Source organism: Netta rufina (assembly GCF_964035555.1).
Source record: "Netta rufina genome assembly, chromosome: 13".
NCBI lineage: Eukaryota > Metazoa > Chordata > Aves > Anseriformes > Anatidae > Netta > Netta rufina.
The window spans coordinates 16,715,496-16,736,585 of NC_140136.1; positions in this window are offsets into that span (position 1 = coordinate 16,715,496).

Here is a 21,090-nt window from a genome sequence, read left to right on the forward strand (position 1 = left end):
CCAACCAGTTTTTTGTTTTGGCAGCTTCACTTTTAACAAGGGCAGTGGTTTGAAAATTGCTCTGCTGGAGAATGTTAGTCTTTCCATGTTATGGGTAAATATTTCTACATTAGTTCAAAGTATATGTCGCTAATTTTCATGTGATTACATGATACTTAGATCCTAATTTACGATACCTGAGATTTTTTTCGTTTTATTATGTGTGTATCTGTTTTCAGTGACGCTGTTGAATAAATGGGATTTCTTACTAATTTAGTTTGAACAGCGTTTAGTTAAAATGGAGTTTGAAACAGGACTTGTCTTGGCTAGCACTGCATTTTTGTTTGCAGTTCTTGGTGTTTTATTTGTTTGTTTGTTTTAAGTGCTCTGATTTTTAGGGTGCTTGGCAAAATTGTGGAAAAAATATTGTCCCAGGTAGTCTATAATACAGATGTCTAATATAAAGTCCCTTGGAACTGGTGAAAAAAATATATATTTTCTGGTTAGCTGAGAGGTTTCATGTATTTTCAGAAGTTGTGCTAAAAGATTTTTTGTTTGTTTAAAGGTCATTTGGAAGTCTTTTATCCCTACAACATTGTCTTAAATGAACTACAGAGGAAATGCCCAAATCTGTACTGCTATTTATGAGCCAAGATATTTCATTCATTCATTTAATTCTGGCATATATATTGACATTCAATGTATTTGCAAGATGGTAGGCATATAGAAGTGTCTCCTTAAAACTTTTAAGCCAATTTATTTTGTGTAGTTTAAAACATCTGTAAGGATATTAGAAATTAGCAAGAATGTAGATGGCATTTACAAGAACACAAGTCAACTAAACAGCTGATGTTTGATGTAAATGATATTTGAAATGGCTAGTTGAGCCTCTTGTTATTGGTGACTCAAACATTTTGTAGTTTTCTGATATACTAAACTTGTTTCTCTGCAGTGATAGGGAGGAATTAAAATGCAAAGGTGTGCTCTGTATTGATGCGGTAAAGATGCTGCTCCAAGAATTTTGCTTCAGGTTGTGTTGAGATGATACAGTTCAGCTGGCAATACTACTCTGGATCATGTTTTCTTGTTGTCTTTGTTTGGTGGTGGTTATTGATTTAACAGCTACTGTTTTCTTAAAACTGGTGCATGAAACTTTCTGTTGATATCACACTGAGGAATTTGCATAGCACTACGGTAACAAAATTACACTTATACCAGCTACTGAGTCAGTGAAATTCAGCAAAAGTCTGTTATGATTTGAAATAGAACTGTATTGTGGGATGAACATCACCAAATAAAACTTCATAAAAATACTTATTGGGTGAAGAGCTTTCTGAACTGAAGGCCTTTTGTACTTTTGAGAAATGACTGTTATGACACATGATACTGCTGCCAGAGAAGTCTGTGATAATCCCTTATAGACTCTGCTCAAGGCTTTTTCTTCTTATGTTCCCAAACCACCTTGCTCTTTTCCTATTTATGCCAGTGTTACCTAGAGTTACGATATGTCTCTGTAGGTTCTTTCAGTCCTGTGGTATAGACAGGCAGTGATGCATTTCCCTTTGGATTTGCAGAGCTTAGTAGGAACTCATGCTAGTTTCAGGAGGTGGCAAGCAGATGGGTTTAATTCCTAGTTTACTGAATGGAAGACAGAATACTCTGGATTTTTATTTTCTTTCATTTATCTATTTTTTTCTTAAACGTTGCATTGGCTTAAGTATGAAGTACTAAAACTACTTGAAGCTGTTGGGGCTATTCCAGCTTTGTAGATGTAAAAAAGTATTTAACTGATTTATTGGGAGAGGAAAGAAAAGGAAGTGAAAGGGAGAAGAAAAATTCTTCTGCTTCTTAATTTTTGCTCCAAAGATGCAAGCCAGCCTTCTTGAAATTAATAGGTGTATGCTTGCTTTACCAGGCATTGAACTGAGTTCTAACCACACTTGGATAGCTCAGCAATAGGATTTTCACAGTAGTCTGCCCTATTATTCTGAAAAGGGAGTTCAGCTAATATTGGTTACCTGTTTCTTGCTCGTGCTGCCCAGTGTACTCAGCACGTTCCACTAGCAGGCCAGCTGTTTATCATCAAGCTGTCGCAGAGAGCACTTCGGCCAGGACCCCACAGTGGGTACTAAACGTGTGATATTTTTGGTATGCACATGTACCAGCTAAGGCCTCTATGCACCTCATGAAACAGGCATCAAGTAAACAAATTAATTTACGGGGAGCAGCCAGAGGTGTGAGCAGAACCTGGCTTTCCCATATACCAAATTCTGCTACCACAGTTTGGGAGGTGTCACTGAGGAAGGACTTTCAGACCCACTCCTATCGTTTGTACTACTACAGTGTGAGGGTGCTGCGGACACAAGCTGTCCCACCAGTGCTGCAAAATTTTTGTCTTTAATTTTTGTATCATGCCTATGGCTACTGCTTCTATGTAAACTGCATAGAAAAAAAGAAACTGCAATCCAGAGGTCTGGATAGTCTCTTTTTTTTTTTTTTTTTTTTTTTTTGTGGAAAAAAATGTTTCTTCTCTTGTGTTGATGTGACAAAAAATTCCAGTTAAAATGAGGTTGGTTGTTGTTTGTTTGTTTGTTTCTTTTCCTTTTAAATAGTAATAAAAGATAAAAATGTAAGTTTAAACAGCTTCCCAACCCAGTCATTTCTCAGAAAATATTCCTGAGGCTGTTTTAGCTTTCCTAGCTAAAACATAGTTTACCAATAGCATTCTAGTAATCACTTCTTTTTTATCTGTTGCATATATGAAGCCTGGACAAAAGGAAGATATATTCTTCATCCGTTATGTTTATACATTTTTTTCATCTATATTCTTTATAACCAAAAATAAAACAGCTGTTTTTTTTGAACTTAGCATTTATTAAGTAATGATTAATCTTGGATAGAAGCTGTTGTGACTTTCATGTTTAAGAAAAAAAAATAAATCTTTCCATATCCAACAACCTCCTAAATTTCCTTCCAAAAAATCTAGGTTGAAGCAAGAAAATAATGTCCATGAGACAGTTTAAAAGGATCTCTTCCCAGAACTGGGACAAAGGAAATTCAGCTTTCCTTTTTCTTTGAATAAGGCTCTCCTGCTCAGATTTCATCTTTGTATGATTTTCAGATGTCTTTATATGCACATGGGATGATACTCTTTCTCTCTCTGTCATTCTCTTCCAGTTTGTACAGTGAGTCTATGCAGAATCGTACAAACCCTGTGAAACTAAGGTGAGTGAAATGTCGTCTTTCCAGATTTCAGGTAACATGAATAATTGGACTCTTCTCCAAAGCCCATTGTTCAAACCAGCAGATGGTGCTATGCAGCATCTTATGAATTCACATTATCAACTAGAGTATTTTTTGAACAAGGAAACTACTTAAAGTTTCTAGTGCAATTCCTGAGCTGAAACAAATGTTTGTGGAATTAAGTAGTGATTTCCTTTAGTCTGTGGGACTATTTTACTGGGTATGTTTTCAGTCTTTAGATGTTAACATATGCCATATATTGTTTTTATTTTGTTTTTTTCCTGATGGAATCAGGGGTACCCAACCACACTTAAAGCAACTGTAACTGTTCATGTTACTTAGTAAAGGTTTGAATTTTCTGACAGAATAACTAATAAAACTTTCATATTAAGAGCTAAAATGGTTTAGAAGAGAGAGAAATTCTGGGAACTGTAAGTAAAAACAGCAGCTAAGCCTTTTATTTATGGAATACAGATGAGGGAAGGGTTGGCTTTTTTGGTCTTGTTTTGGTTTTCTTTCAACAATAACCCTAGCTCTATGAATAGTACAAAACAGCTGAAATATTCAGTTATATACGGCATAATAACTGAGGCCCTAAAAAGTGTGCAGTGAGGTAATACATTGTGGATATATCTGTTAGTGAAAAACTGTGTAACAAATGAAATGGCCTTGTTTTTAGTTTTAAATTGCAGTGTAGCGGTACATTGCCCTGAGTTATTTAACAAAAGGGTTAAGTGAAAATTCTGATGCAAGAATCAAATATTGAGCACTTGAATTGTAAATAAGATTGTTCCAGGGTTTCAATTTGTTGTATTAGTCAGTGACAAGTACAACATTTTTAATGCATGCCATAAGATTAGTCTACCCAAAGTAAACAAGCAGTAGTCTGTGTGCATCTCCAGCAATTGGTTAGGGTTATATGTATGCAGCTTTGTTTCTGATAATGGATTCAAGTTCAACATAAATAAAAACAGTGTACATTAAGGAGGATAAATATCTAATTGCCATAATCTGCATCTAGAACCGAATGTCTGTAAACATGCTAACCATAGAAAACAATTCTTCAGAACAGAAAGTAACTAGTTGGATGATTATTAGGAAAGTATCTATACTTCTTTTGTCTATTAAGCATTTTCTCTTCAGTGATGGAATACATAATTTTTAGGATTTTTTTTTTTTGAAATCCAGTTGTTTGATCTTTTAAATGAGAGATGGAAGTGTATTACATGGGTTACACAAAATTTGTTGCATTGTACAAAAGTAATCCTTTGTAGAATCTGAGATCAGTAGAAAGCAGACCTATGCTGTTAAAAGTTTTGATAACATTTAAAATAGCTATAGTATGCAGAATTCAATTTTAGTTCAGAAATACTACTTTTTACGTTAGTACTTTAAAGAATGAAAACTACTTAATATCAGTATGTATAAATAAGGTGTAAATAGAATTTTATACATCTTGGTTTCAAGGAGTGTTTAAAAATGTGCTGTACTTGCTTAGTTTGAAAAAAAGAATGTGGAATCTGGGTATTTGTTTTTGAAGTGCACAATATAGACCTAGGCAGAATTATGTTTCTGCAGAGCATCATGATTACTGGAACTTATATCTAACAGAATTTAAAACTATCAGTACAGAGTGAACTGTTTGTAGCTGAATATATTGGTTTAGAAAAATATTAGGAAAATGTGACTTTGATTTGAATATTATGGATTGTTTTCCCAAGAAGGGTTTTTATATTTTCTAGATAACTGAATAATATGCTTATATAGCTGCATTCACCTGTTTACTTTAAAAAAAAAAAAAAAAAAAAAGTTATTTGCCAGAAGTCTTTCACTAATACTTATGTATTTTTGAAAAAGTTAGCTTATACTGAAACATGTGTCTTTCAATAAATATGCTGATATATCTTTCTCCCTTCTAAAAGGTGGCTACCTCAGTATTACATTTAACACAGAACATATAATACTTTTGAATACACAAGACATTCCGTTTCAAAGCATAATTGCAGTAACAAGAATGTGCTATTGATAAATTACAGAAGACAAGAATGGATTTGAAAAAACAAGACACTCAATGTTCACACTTAGCATCTTCACGTCAGCTTTTTAATTGTTTCTTACAAAGCTGATAAAGAATTATGATTTTTGGTGTATCTTTAAAAAAAATCTTCCATTTAAATAGACATTATAGAACTTGAAGCCTCTTGAAATTACTGCAAAATTATGATATTCATCACAATATTTAACAGTTAAAAACATTTAAAAACACTTCCAACTATTTTTATTTGTTTCATCTGTCAGCTGAGTTATGTTTCTCAATAATTAAGCACTGGATTAAAAAAATTACAGTAGGTTTGTCATATTTGTGCTCTGAAGATTAATGGATCAAAAAGTAGAAGATAAGGATCAGGACCACATCTTAAAGATTATAGTAATACAGATAAGAATGTATTTCTGATATCTTAATACAGGCTGATTTACAACAGACTGAAAAAATATACTTGCTGTCCACATGAAATTACAATTGTTCACAAGCAGTACTATTAATTATTAGCTATTTCATTGTATTTATGCATATGAAGTATATTTTAAATATACTAACTTGCGTGAGGCAAACTGTTTTAGTATCATCCTTAAAGCAGTAGTATTTCAGGAAAATGTATGTTTACCTTGTAAATTTAAATGATTAGTTTCTGTGCTAAACTGTGATCTAATTTCTTCATGTATTTTCTATTTAATATCCTGAAAATGACTATTGAAATGACTAACTCTCTTATCCTTGAACTCACTGCATTACTACAGTTCATCTCACTTCATCATTTAATTTGTATGGTTTCCAAATCGTAGTGATTATCATCTATTAGTACCCCTGGTGACAGAGGGCAGGACACTGTTGTATCAGAGTTAATAAAGCAGAAACACAAGCCTAATTACTATGGGAGGTAAGCCATGCTGGCAAGATTTACCTTTCACATAAGGTCTATATGTGGTTAATACTTACAAATAAAGATGGATAGATAGACATCCATATGTGTGTATTTCTCTTTCTCTCATGTTGGAATAATTCATTTTTGTATCAGGCTTCTATGCATATATAGGTTTCAGATGGTAATAGGTTTCAGATGCTTAATGTTCAATTTTGAAAACTTAGTTATACACGGAAGATTTCATCTGAGTTAATTTAAATGGTTATGTAAATATAGTGTAAATGGTCTTAGGAGTTGCTTTTATCTCTGTGCATATATATTCAAAAGTATACGTAATATAAGCTTAAGGTTGATTCAGAACTAGTCTGTGCATAAGAAGCTGAAAATACTTGTCATTACAGTATTAAATGTGTACCTAATATTAAATATGGTTTTATATGGATTTTAGAGGGGTAAGTATGTATGTGTATTTATTTACAAGTATGTGTGTGCACACAGAGAGAAATCAGTATAGCGAATGCTTTTTTTCTGCCACTGCCTTATCACTCAAATATATGTTGTTGGCTCCAAGCTCTTACAGATCATAGTGATTTTAAGGTGAAAGGGCTTTATCAGATACTTCAAGTCTCTGCAACTAATACACATCTTAAAAGAGGGGAGAAAAATCTCACAGCTGCAAATATACATGTAGGTGTATTTAGTTTGCTATTATGCTTGTCTGGAAAGTTTTAATTCATTGTCTGAGTGGTATTTATGATGATTTGTGATGAAATCTTTATTAAAAAGAAAGAAATACAGAACTTTTAATGTTATGAAATTGAAAAGTGTTATGGTGGTTTATACAAGGCTTCATATGAAATGTTTTATTGATTGACTGTATGTCAATTTTAATTTAAGCTTTATGATTCAATCTGTGTCTATTTTTAATTTAAGTGGATTACATTCCGTAAAGATCCTTTTACTGTATTGACTTGGATGTACCATATTATTAGGTACTATGAGTTCAGCTTCTACAAATCTGTTAATACATAAAACCATAAGAAGCCTCTTATGTTCAAACCAGGTTAGAGTGAAGACATCAGATTAATATTTGATCATGTAGAAGTGCCCTTAATCAGATTTACTTATTTCTCAGAGTGTTTCTGCAATTATCATAATTGTTGTGCTAAACATGTTTGTCTTTTATATCTGGCTTTGGGCATAATCTTCTCTCTTGAAACCCTCTCATTGTGGGACTCAGATTCCTGCACAAAACCCAATTAATATTAAGATGACAGTCCCTGATGAGTTTCCCAAGGAGCCAGCAGCTGAGCAGACTCTGTAACGTTCTTAAGTACAGACTACTTGAATGATCAAGAGCATCTGAGGGAGACATACAATTCAATAATCCCTTTCTCAGGAAAGTCAAGAGTCCTGTGAGATAAGAGTGAAATCAAAGGAACACATCAGAAAGAAAATGACTGGTATAGTCTTGTAGTGTCTCTATTAAAATGCAAAAGTTATGGATTTTTTTAGGGGTGATGGGAACCTTTTCTGTTTTATTGATTTCTTTTTATAGTTTGATGATTTCTCTAAGATTATCTCAAAAGCTTAAAGAAAAAAGAGATTTCATCAAAAGGTATTTCGTGTGACAGAAGCATACATACTTTTTGCTTTCTATTATATTAACTAATACAGCACATTTCAGTGGTTCCTGATTTGTGAGACTTAAACTTGAGCACTTTATGTAAATGATGTTTGCTGTGGTTTTTATTCTGATGGTGACCCCTAAGTGATAAATAGGCCACATGTGACTTGCTACTAGAAGGGCTGTTATTTGAAAATATGGAGTTGAAGAAAAGCAATACTTTTCTATTTTGTTTGTTTGTTTGTTTGTTTTACATCAAAAATGGAAACACCTCATCTTTTCTGATATCATCTTCTGTGGTCTGATATCAACAACTACATTTACTGTCTGATGGTAACATGCTAACCTATTGATTTGTAATCAGAAATGGGTTTCCTGTCACTTTAAAAGGGAAGCACTAAGGGGCAGTAAAAACAAGCTTGTCTATTCTAAATGGAGCTCTGGTTCAGGCTCCATGCTGTATATTTTCACTTTTTTTTTTTTTTAAATATAACTTTTAATAACTTTTATAATATAACGTTTAATAACTTTTTTAAAAAAAAAAAAAAAAAGATCCTACAGTTAAACTGAAACAGTCTAGCAAGTTTTCCTATAAAGCTTTGGTGTGTTTAAATTATTTTTGAAGTCCTTAACAAATATCCATAATTAAGATGTTTGTTGTTAATGACTATATGGCTGGAGCTGATATTTCTAGGTATAAAAACACAAAACTAAACCAAACAACTCAGTGCTGCTAAGTGTTCTTTTGTTTTAAATAATAAGGAAAGTTTCAATATCTGAGACTTGTTAGACAGTAAACATTACTAAGTGAACAAAATGATCATGTTCAGAAATGCTCCTCTGTATTATTTTATTTTTTTATACTATTTTTAGTTTATCCTGCATTGTCCCTTATGTATTCCACTGAACAGATTTACTCAAATAGTTACATACCAATTTCTTTCAAAATTGGCAAGACTGTAATGGAATATAGCACAGATGCTTTCTAAATGCAGATTTTGTCTTATTCATCCCCACTTTTCAGTTCAGTTTATTTCAGTTTATTGTGGTAAACATTGCTGCTGAGGCCATTATCCTAAAAAAGTCTAATATTACATTAGAAGCATGACCTGCCAACATAAGCATTTTTGTGCATTTCTTCATGCCAAACTAGACTAAGTTATGAAGGATGTGGAGTAAAACGTTCCCTCTAGTTTTCTTCTAACTAATTAATATTCAAAAGAATCAAAGAGGAAAAATGAATACCTAAATCATACATATGTATATGCCTTTTGAGCTTTATAATAAAGGGAAGATAACCCCTTACTTGGTTAAAATCCAACTTAAGAGTCAACATACAAAGGTGACTGCTGTATAATATTAGACATATCTGTATTATGTGGGCACGTTACAGCTCCACCAGAATCTCTCAATAGTAATTATTATGCCAAGCACCCTGTTGGCACAATTACAGTAAAGCTCTAATTAGTAGCAGTAAGATTAGAACCCCTACATGTTAAATCTGTAGAAGCAAAGCTGAGTGAAGGATTTAAAACAGTTTCAAAACATTGTATTGTCTTTATTACAGTCTTTATATTTCAGTAAAGAAGGGTTTTCTATAAAATGCACTTAAAATAATCTGGTCCTGTCACTAAAAATAGGAAAGATAAGGTAATTGCAGTCAAACCTCAGTACTCTTCTTCTATCTAGGTGCTTTATGTCTGAAGTGACAAATCCAGTGAACTCTTGTGGAAGTTATACTTCCTTTCTTCCTTTGATGAACTGATATTTTTTTGGATGGATGAAGTCTTTCCCTGGTGCCTTCAGTTAGTTCATAGCGACCATTGAGGATTTTGTGCAGAAATTTTCTGGTATGTGCCAAGTCTCACGTCAGAACTTTATCAGAAACCAAACGTGATTCTAGCTAATCCACACTTCTCAATTTCACTCATTGCTTTTCTCTGTAAAATAACAAAAACACAAAGTCCATAGCTTTACAGGTAGTACTGGGCAATGCCAATCTGAATATGTGTCCTTAGCCAGGAAGAAAGAGAAGCGAGCAGAAACATTGTTGAGAATTGTTTTTTAACTGCTTAAAATACTGTAGTCTTATCGCCTAGTATTTTAGCAGTTGTCAAAAGACTGATGATGCATCTTTGCCTAGATTTAAGAATATCTGCCAGAACAGAATTAAAGATACCTGCTTCATTATAACATTTTGCATATCTTACGAGGTCTACTCCCTCAATGTTGAATCTTAGGTTGTAGTATGTTCAACTAATGCATTGACTTGACTAATCACCCTTAGAGAAGATAGTATTTGTATGCTTGAGGTTTTTTCCTCTGCTTCTTAGTACAGTTTGTTTTAGAGAGTGAAGAAGTTGATGTTTTCTGGATTATTTGTTTTAGGAATAACTTTCTTATCTGTAATGAACTGGAGTAATTCCTCTCGTATCAATTTAATTATTTTTATTTATAACATACATCAATTTCGCACTGAGGAAATGATTATATAATTGTTTTATCTTAACGTTTATTGATTGTATAGTGCCACTCCCATTAATGAGGAAAGCTGGATGCAAAGCTATCTGAACCTGGTAAATATGTTCCCACTGTCTCCAGTAAGATTTGCAGTGGAAACAGACTTCGGGGAGCTCTCCTCAGGTTCCTTCTGCTGAGGGGATGAGTGCACTTTCTATATGTCTCCTCAAGGTTACCCTAGAAGCAGGGTTTTAAACAAACACCAGAAACATACCAAAAAAGGGATCTGGGAATTAATTTTGTGATGCATTTTGTACTTCACCCCTTCACGTTTTACAATGCCCATTCCTTCATTCTTATACATTGTGGTAACTTGGGCTGGCAAAAAGAGCCTACATTTAAAGGCTTCTTCTACAGTGTTCCCCATATCCCCAGTAGAACAGGGAGTCTTAGATGACAGTAGTATTGTTTTGTCAGCAGAGGAAGAAGCATTAAAGTATTTTTCAGTATAGCTTCAGGCTGCTTCAGTGACTTGTGCTGCTGCAGAGAGCAGCACAGTCTCCATTACATTGCACTAACTCTACTCAGGCAGCCTCATATAATCAATCTAGTTAAATACCTTTCTTCATAAATGCATAGATGTTCAGGGCACAGGTGAAAATCATCAGTGCTCCAAAGATATTGGGTTTTTATATGCATTATTCAGACTTAATTTATACACACTCATTGCTCTCTGTAATATGTAGCAGACTCGAGAGCCTGCTGTCTTAGTTTCAGTATTTATCTAGATTTCTTTTTTTTTATTCTTTTAACCTCAACTTCAGGAAAGAAAGTCTGTAATGAAAAATGATAGTAATTTATGAATAGCAAAATAGCTGTCATTAAATATAAAAAAAAGTTCTCAGATTTTAAGAATTTAAATTTGTCAAAGTTCATGTTTCTCTCATTGTTAGTGCTATTAAATGCATATTAGCATGGTCATTTTTGTTTAATGGAAACAAATAACAGTTAATCTTATTGGGAGGTTAAGTGGGTTTACTCTGTAAAGGGCAAATCCCAGATGAATGTTTTCTTTTTTAAAGAATAGCTTTAGTCGCTGACAGATGGTCTCTGTCTGAGTCTCTCTGTAGACAGATACAGTTTCTTTTTACACATTTATGAAAGTTGTAGATACAGATATTCAGTAATATGCTGTTGTGTAGGACAAAGAGCAAGCCTGGTGGATTGATAGGATTAGATTTCAGAACAGTGACATATGGTTGGTTTATCAAAGTACATGCATTTTGAAAAGGAAAAAAAAAAAGTATGTACCAAGTTACAGCTATTCACATAATGGAAGAATTCTACATTTGGCCATTGTCTCTTATAAAAGACAGTATGGTGGCTCTTATTTAACTCTGCTTAGAGCTGGGTATATCATTATTATGTCCTGATTGTGTGCATTTCTGTTTTTCAGATAACTCTTCAAACAAATTGCCGTGAGATCTTAAGTGCAGAAAAACATTAATACTCTAATTTAGAATATTGATAATTTGCTCGCTGACCCTACCCAATCAGATATCAATATCACTTACATTTTTGTTGCAAAACTGTTTTATAAATACAAGTAACAGCATCCATAATCCTGCATGGCAACCCTCCATTTTGCTTACCCCGTATGCTACATGTAAAGTTATAACATCATTATAACCCTAGTCAAATAACTATACAACATATTTAGTGGTAATTTGTCACACTAAAATTATTCATAGGTGTCTTGAGTAAGCCCCGTTATATTTATGTGCTGTGCCATACCATGTTTTTTGGCAATGGAGTTTGCTAGATTTCATAGATTTACTGTGTCTGCTTTTTTTTATGACTGACATAGCAATAACCAGATTGCAAGGATATTTATGTTGTTTGTGGCTTAGCAAGATAATTAAAGGATATAAATTAATCAAGTGCAATTAATTAGAAACTTTATGTTCACAGCAGTCCTTCTTTGCATGTATAATTTATATGTATTGATTTCCTGGCTTTCATTAGCCTATGAGATAACAGCAAAAATGCATTAGAGAAGAAAATGTACAATTAGCGTGAGAGTGAACCCTGGCATAATTGATAGATCAGCACATGTTTGGGGCAAATATAAAGCTTTGTTAACTGTCATAAGCAGTTAGAATTGATAAGTGGTATTTCACTACATATCTCTCAGCTGATTAATGGTGTTTTTAAAGAGTCCTCTTAATGGGAAGCTGATAGGCTGGTTGAATTTACATTTTAATCAGAGTATTTATGATGGAGGCAGCTATAGAAATTCACTGGCACAGTGGTAAGGACCTTTCCCTGAGGGATTTAGGGGAGAGAAAGCACTTTAACATGGCTACTCACCTTCCCCTGCTTTGCGTGACCTGGTCAGCGCATAAGCAGGGCAAGCTCTTTCGCAGGCAACTTGCAATAACTTTGTTAAAGAGAATTTCAGTATCTAATGTGTGAAAAGTAGAAAGGTAAAAACAAAATGATGACCTACAGACGTGCTCAGGAAAGAGTTAGCTGTGCTGTCAACAGAAATGATCCCTAATGACTACATGTGGATCCTCTCTGTGTGAGCTGCTGTGTTTTAGTTCTGTTAAATCAGCACATGATGCTCTTCTATACCCATAGACAGGATACTTAAAAGCATTACCCTATCTTTAGGTTTTGGATCTATTACAATGTCCTGGAGTTGAAGCAGGGAGAAAGGTAAATCAGCACTTATGGCTTCTGCTTCCTTTTTAAGTATTATTCTCCTTATACATAAAAGCACCAATGCAAAGGATTGATTTTTTTTTTAAAGTGACTAAAACTGGATCAGAAAAAAACATGGATGTTCGGAAGTTTAGAGAAAGCTGAAATAATTTCTACTCCCTCCCCTCCCCCCATATATACGTACATATATTTATTTATTTATTTCTTCAGGGAAAGGAAAATTAGAAATTATACAGGTGAACGTATAAATTCCAGCAGAATGTCCTACATGCTGTTTAAAGTTCTATTCCAAAATTCCTACCATGGTCTTACTTTTTGTTTGTTTGTTTTTGTTTCTAAAGCCATGTTTCTAGAATAAAGTTCTTGATCAGAAATGTTTCAGAACTATGAATACCAGTTTGATGGAATCTGGGGAAGGCACTGTGTTTAAGATACCTTTTAGTGTTTCCTATTGATTGTTCCTTGTGAAAGTCTGTGTTCAGCAGGATGGCTGTGTTGATTCAGAAAGCAATACTGCAATACTGCACAGGAAAATCAGATATCCAACTTAGAGACTTTTTTTTTTTTTTCTCCTTAGATTCAATTCCTTAAAAAGATAGGATTTTTGATAACTTACGACTAGATTCACAGAAGAGTTAAGTGATAACAGAGAACTGAACTAGAAGTGCACAAAGGCCTAAACTCCACTCAGCCAAAATAACTGGAGATAAGGATATAAGCTTTGTATTGCATTTTCATTGGTAGTATGTTCGTGTAGAAAATGCTTCATTTAGGTTTATGAATCACTGAATGAAGTGATTCTGTTTTCCTGCTGTCTGGATTGGGCCCAGTGTGAGGCCCTGTCTAGGAAAAGGAATGGATGTGCTAAGTTCCTGGGAGAAAGAACAGAGTGATGTGGATCTCAGCCTGAAATCCCATGCATCAGCTCTCCTTCATAAAAGCCACTCATTTTACCCATATCGGATTGTGCATAATGAGAAGTCCAGTAGTTTCTCTTTTCTTAGGTTTCATTTTCCACTTACCCATCATCTGGAACAGTTAAAACAGTTTTAATCTTACTTAAATCAAACAAAACCTAAGTAACAGATAATCATAGTAAATATCCTGTTTGTGTACACGTGTCTGCTATGATAATTATAAGCTTTTTTTTCCTGGTGAGGTTGAAACCACACTGAGGTTTTTACTGATGCTTGATGTCTTTGCATTAGAACTCTTTATCTAACCTAGCTTCTGATTATCTGTTGAACAAAGATTTTGAATAACTAGGTATGCCAGAATAGTCTCAGCTTACGTGGGGCTTATGATTCATTGTTCAGGGGTCCTCTATATATGTTGCTTTAATAATAATAATAATAAATGTGTTATTTGCAGGTATATTGTTGCTTAAAACAAGAAGGTTTCATATAAAAGGAGTCTTCAACTGCTTTCTATTTTTGATTATTTTCTGATTTATATATGTAAACACACCCTGCTTTAATAAAAATATCTATAGTTAATACAGATGTTCTCATTATAGCACTCATCTAGCAACTAAGTGGTTTGTCTTACCTAGTTAAATTAGTTGTTCAATATGGAATGTGAGAGCTAGACTACAAACTATCTTGCTATACTATTTTTATTGACATCTCACAAATTAATAGGCTCATGCATCACTTTGTGTATTGTTGAGTTCTATTTGATTCCCTTTTATATACCTGTTCCACAAAATGAGCAATATCCATGTATTTTGTACAAAGTATATTAAAGAAGGCTTTATACTTCATTTTTTTTTAAGTGCTAAATTGGAATAAGTGATATATTTAATATTCTCGGAAGTAGTTTTTAATAAGCATTTGGTATAAAGAAGGAAATGACATCTAACAATGAAAAGAAAGAACTCTGTGCTAAAATTAGTAGATGATTTGTATGTTATGTTAGCCATATCAGGTAAGATTCTTAGGCCATATACAGACACATTAGGTTTCATTGTAAATGCCTTAATTATCCCGAGCTCATTATTTTCCTTTTTTTCCACAACTCAAAATAAATGAAAGCTAGCTGGTTTTGGCTACTCAATAGCAGTAGCCCAGTAGCAGTAGCTCTTCAGCATCATCATCTGACAGTTGATGACAGCATCATCAAGTGACAGGTGTATAAACAGCATGGAAATGGCTTACTCCTTGAGAGAGACTTTAAATGATAATTATATCATTTATTATTTTAATGCAGAAATGAACGTTTTCCACTCTTGCAATTTACATGCATAGGTTGCCAGATCAGTGCCAGGTTGTCTTTCGTGTTGTGTCCTAATTTACTTGATTCACATAGTGCTTGTTGCTTTACATGGTGCTTTAGGTGGGTTCTGTTTTCCTTGCAAGAGTGGGAATTTCTCTTTCTGTTGGCACCTGGTGGCACTGCTGGCCACCAGGGAAGAAAAGTATCAAGCTGTCTAAAAGTAATTCCCTTTTTTATTTCTTGTTGCTAGACATATATAACTGGAGGAAAAAAAAAAAAAAAAAAAAGTATGTTGGTATAATTTGGGGTAAATAACATTTCTAAATGTAAGCAACTCTGTTGTAATTTTGCAGGTTTCTTTGTCCAAAATCAGGAAAACAAATACTCATTCCCCTCTCAAATGCATTTATGTGATCCTACATCATCATCTCACTTGAACTGGGGAGATGGCTGGTACTGGGAACAGTTATCTTCCCCTTACCCATTTGTCATCTTTTCTGATACCTTCCCTCATACTGATTGGTGACTGGAACCTGTTTGAAATGACAGGTGCTTTCTCAGGGTTTTCCCTTTTCTTTCTGTGTAGCTGCTCTTGGCAGCTGCTGAGAGACTAGGCAGCAACTCTCCCAACCCTTGGTGGAAGCAGGCCTCTGCCATGGCTGCCTCAGCCCTCAGAGAGGGGCTCCAAGAAAGGCTATTTCTGAAGGACCGCATGTTGGAGAATTTCTTGTTTCTTTGCTTTCCTTTTTAGAAATATTCTGTATGTGAAGTTTGTGGACTGGTGTTCATATAGATACACCTTGCAGTTTGTACTTGCGTGCTTGATACTGAGAATTCACTTACAAGTGAACTGAGTTTATGTGTAAAAATTACTGTAGAAGTTCAACTTGAAAGCAAAAAATATTTTAACGTCTATGTGCAATTTTAAAATGAGCAAGATGAAAAACTATTTTTAGGTATGGTGTCTTATGGGAATAATAAATACTTGATTCTCAATTTATCCTGGAAGTCAGATGTAAAATAGATGGCTGTTACATAGCAAGTGTTGAATGCATAAAGATGTAACCTTGTTTCCATGTCCTAATAAGAATAAAAATAAAATCTCAAACAAACAAAAAACCACTAGAATTCTGGGCCAAACTATGAAGACAGCTTCTTTTGAAAAATGTTTGAGTGGATACCTTTCCAGCTTATCACAGAATCACAGAATCACAGAATTTTCTAGGTTGGAAGAGACCTCAAGATCATCGAGTCCAACCTCTGACCTAACGCTAACAGTCCCCACTAAACCATTTCCCTAAGCTCTAAATTTTAGAGCTTTATTTTCCATTTTATTTAAACATTAGAAAGGTAAAATATGATTAGATGACTTCAGAAATAAAACGGTCTGTTCACAAATGTTATGCTGTAAATGGATTGAATAGGCATAGATGGGGCATAGATGGGGATAATGTTACAGGAGCAAAATACAGAACATTTCTGTCATTCCTACTGAATTGCTGCATGTGTATTTTAGGGTGGTTGTGGTTTGTGTTTTCCTGTCTTTTTTTTTTTTTTTTTTTTTTTTAACAACAAGATCAGGTACTTTCATTTTATTTTAGTTTGGGTTCTCTCCAGTTTAATGCCAAGAACTCTCCAGGAGTGAAAATGTGTCACTACTCCAATAGAAAAGATGGAGTAGCAGTGGTGTGATAAGCATGTTGCATGTAAGTTGTTGATGTGAATGTATTAAATTAGTTTATATGCACCAGGAGAAGAGCTACTTGAGCAAGGTATTACTGTCTACTAACCACTATAAATTCTCCAGTCAGTTGGAGCATGTCCAGGATTTTACATGAGGTTCTTTTTTGTTGTAGGATCCCCCATTGCTGTCTGACTCAAGTGCAGCTTTACTCAGAGCCCATTACTGTCTGAGAACATTGCACTAGGCAGTTTTTTAGGTATGGGATATTGAAAATAGTACCTGAATATGTGTTTTATTTATTAATAGTTATTAACAGAAGTGTCTATATTAATACACATGTTTTATTTATTAATAGTACCTGAAGAAGTGTAATATTACTGTCTATCTACTTGGATAATATCTACCTGTTAATAGGTAGATATTAACTACCGGGTAGATAATAACTACCAGGTAGTTATTATCCTGGATGTGATGGTAATATTACAATTCTAGTGGCTTTCTTTGCACAGCCCATGGTTTTCTAAAATCTGTCTTTTATGCAGTAAATAGCTCCCTCTGATACTCGTTTCTGAGAGGCAGGACACTGTTCTAAACGTTTTAATGGAATTTCAGAATAGAAGATGCTTGTGCTGTGCCCTCTGCAAATAAACATATTTTGCCCATAATTAAATGTTTTGTTCAGTAGCTTACATAAAAACTGTGGGGAAGCCAGTATCTTTCTAAAGTCTGTGTTCTTTCTAAAACAAAAGATAACGAACTTTGCTTCTGACCACAGCTGCTTCCTGCACTTTTTATGATTGTCAATTTAAATTCACAGGTTAATGGGAGTAATGAGGACACAACAACTCCATTGCTCAGGAAAATAGGCTATTTATTCTGAAAGAAAGAGGGACACTGTGTCCTGGTTTCAGTTAGAACAGAATTAAATTAAAATTAAATGTTCTTAAAGATCCAAAATTTTGTATGTCAGGTGACAAAGCAGCCAGTGTAACTGGCCTAACTGATTGATTGAGAAAAAGTTTTTGAGGTTGTGGAGGAAGAGGGAAAAATACAAAAGGGAAAATTATGTGCTTATATACAATGGACAGGGTTGTGGTATTTCAGGAAAACAGAAAAATATTAAGATGCACACTTTAAAAAGTTACATTATTTACCATTTGTAAACAACCTTCTTCTAATGCAGACTGCTTCTAGGGATGTTGGTGAGATTGCTGGCAGTGGGGTCATGCTTTTATTTTTGCATACTAAGATACTACTTTAATGACACTTTGCTACTTTCATAATGTATGATAACAATCAAACGTTTTGTCTTAAAACTATAGGATGAAAGATAAGTTTTTCTATTCTTCGGTTTGGATGTGTATGAAATGCAGTGTTGTGAGATGTAAACATTGAAGTTTCCACATGTATGCAACTTATACCTGTCTCTATTTGTGTTTAGAGACAATTCAAAATGGAAAGGTAGAAGTGGACAGGACTTGCTTGAATTTTCTAGGTGTGAATGTAATCCCATTAAATGTTTTAAATTCATTGGGACATCTGTGAATGCTTCAATATGAGACTATTACTTGAATGTGTTTGAAGACGTTATGAAATTTTTGGCTTTAATGAACATTACAGAACTAGAATTCAAATGTTGAATGATTTATATAGAAGTGTAATAGTTCAAAGAAAATAGTCAAATTTTCTATAAATATTGTGATGTCCTTTAACGTGAATATGGTTACGTTTATGGTCTATTCTTTATAGAATGTGTTGAACACAACTGCAAGAAGAGAATATCAAAATTTATGAAATCTATCAAAATCCTAATAATGTACTTGCTTTTGGATGATGAACTCAAAATTTTGAAGAAATATTTAAAAGATGCTTGACTATATTTACAGGTGTGTTAATTGTATCTTAATTTTTTTTTTTTTTTTTTTTTTTTTTTTTGCTGTGGTCATACTTCTTTAAGGATGGAATTTGTTTTTAGTAACAGCTTTGTCTGGCTTCCCTTATTATGCCTCCATCTATTTTTATTCCTGGATTGCACCTGCTCAGTAGTTATCTAATCTTTCTTAGAAGTTTACACTCTCAAGTAAAAGCTTTGAAGTTTACACTGATTAGTGTTTTATGACATAAGAGATATGTATAGATCCTTCTTGTGCAGTGCTAAAGCTATTATGCACCTGGTGAAAAGATAGACATTAAAGCAGAGATGACAAACCTTTAAAATATTTAGTAGATTAAAGTACTGAATTACTCCCAAATCCTCCTTCAAGGTCCTTAATATTATTAAAAAATAAAATAAAATAAAAAATGCTACTTTGGGTTTTGAAGACAAGGACTTCATAGCTTTTACAAAAAATTAGCTGGAGGTTGTAAAAAATATTTAACTACAACCACATTAAAATATTGCTGATTCTGGTCCTCTGCCATAGTATTGTTTTCTGGCTTTTTTTTTTTTTTTAACAATTGACATGACCTTTATTCTCAGATTTTGTTTGTTTGTTGGCAGGCAGTATTGTATTCCACAAACATATCAAACATTTCATCTTCATAAGGTAGATGCAGTGTAGTTTTCAATATTAAAAAGTCTGTGGAATGGAATTTGCTGTTTAAGCAATTGTTTGCATGCTTACTTACCAAGGAAGTATAAGCTTTCTGAAAGCAAATGTTTTTTCTTAATTAAATATATATATGTATATATTATATATATATATATATATATATATACACTCAAGTTCCTAGTAAATACCATTTTTTTATTATTATTTTGTTGTTGTTGTTATGCTTACTCCTCTGAAAGCTAAGGATGAGGAACTATTTTTGTGGAAAAATGACTATCATGAATATGAAAAATAAATTTATTATTCATAAAAAATAAAAAACTATTAGGAAATTTAATTGTTGAATATTGGCATATACTGGGGTACAGCAAGTGTTTCATTTCAGCATATTGTTACAGGTATTGATACAGATATTTTGTACTAGTATTTTTGCAATACTAGAAGTACATAAGGAAGAAAAAATGTTACTTTTTACACCTGAGCCTATCCTGAATATGTGTGAAATTAAAGATGTAGCAAATATCTGTGAAACTGGGATTCATTAATCACTAGAATGCATTGGAGAAAGATAAGTAACTTAAATATCAAAACATTCAGCATAAAGATTTTTTCCTCCATTTTATTTATATTCTAGGGTAGCACATAAGTTGTATCCATACCAAAGGAAAGGTGACAGGAATGCTGCAAAGATGCCTCAGTTAGTAGGCCATAATATGGCCTTAAAAAAAGCATAGTGTTGAAAATGATGTGAATTTAAAAATTGGTAGTGATCTATATGCAATTAAAGGATAGTTTGACTGTTGCTTACCAAAAGTTAATTATGGGATGTATAATTAAGTTGAATTTGAAAGACAAGCAGCTTATAGAATGCCCCTTCTATTAAGACTGAAACAGAAAAACTGCCCTTAATGTACAGAGCACTTGGGAACCTGTTCTATTTTACCTCAGCTGAATACGGTTCTGTATATTATTACTCTTATGAAATACTTTCCTCTGCTACCTCCAGATACTTTTTAATGCTCAGGAAAACTAAAGAAAATCAGCTTCAATAGGTCTGCTTTTTTCTTGACCTATTAATACTTTGTGCTTATGCTGCTACGGAAGTTTTCTGACTTCTAGATTAACGTATGAGCTGATGCACAAATAGAACTTTTTTCTTTATCTTAATGTTACTGAGCTTCATGTAAAATGGGCTTATAAGCATGCTAACCATTGTACAGGGAAAAGCAATCTTTTCTGTTTTGAAGTATTTGCAATTAATACGGAAGCTTCAGGAACTATGGGTGAAAACTGGTGGTGTGTTCTACTTCAAACACCCTGTACTCAGTCACTGGCAATCTAAGATGGTGCTGCTGCCGCTGCCATTATGCTTTGCTTTATTTATATATTCAGTCACACCATTGGTTCCACTTCTTCCCAGGAGTTATATTTGCTTTGGAGGTTGAGAGAATTACACCAAGAGTACACTAAAGAACGTGGTGGTTAATTGAGAGCTTTTGGTAGAAGCAGTCTGGACACCACCTGAAGTTTCTTTTCAAATGAGGCTTTCTTTATTATGCTTTTTCTTTTCTGCCAGAGAGGTCATTCTAAACTTTCTTAAGCATCTTCTGAATTAAGAAGAGTTGGTTTGAAAACTGAGCACAATGTGGTGTTGTAGAAGTAGCTGGAAATGACAGGAAC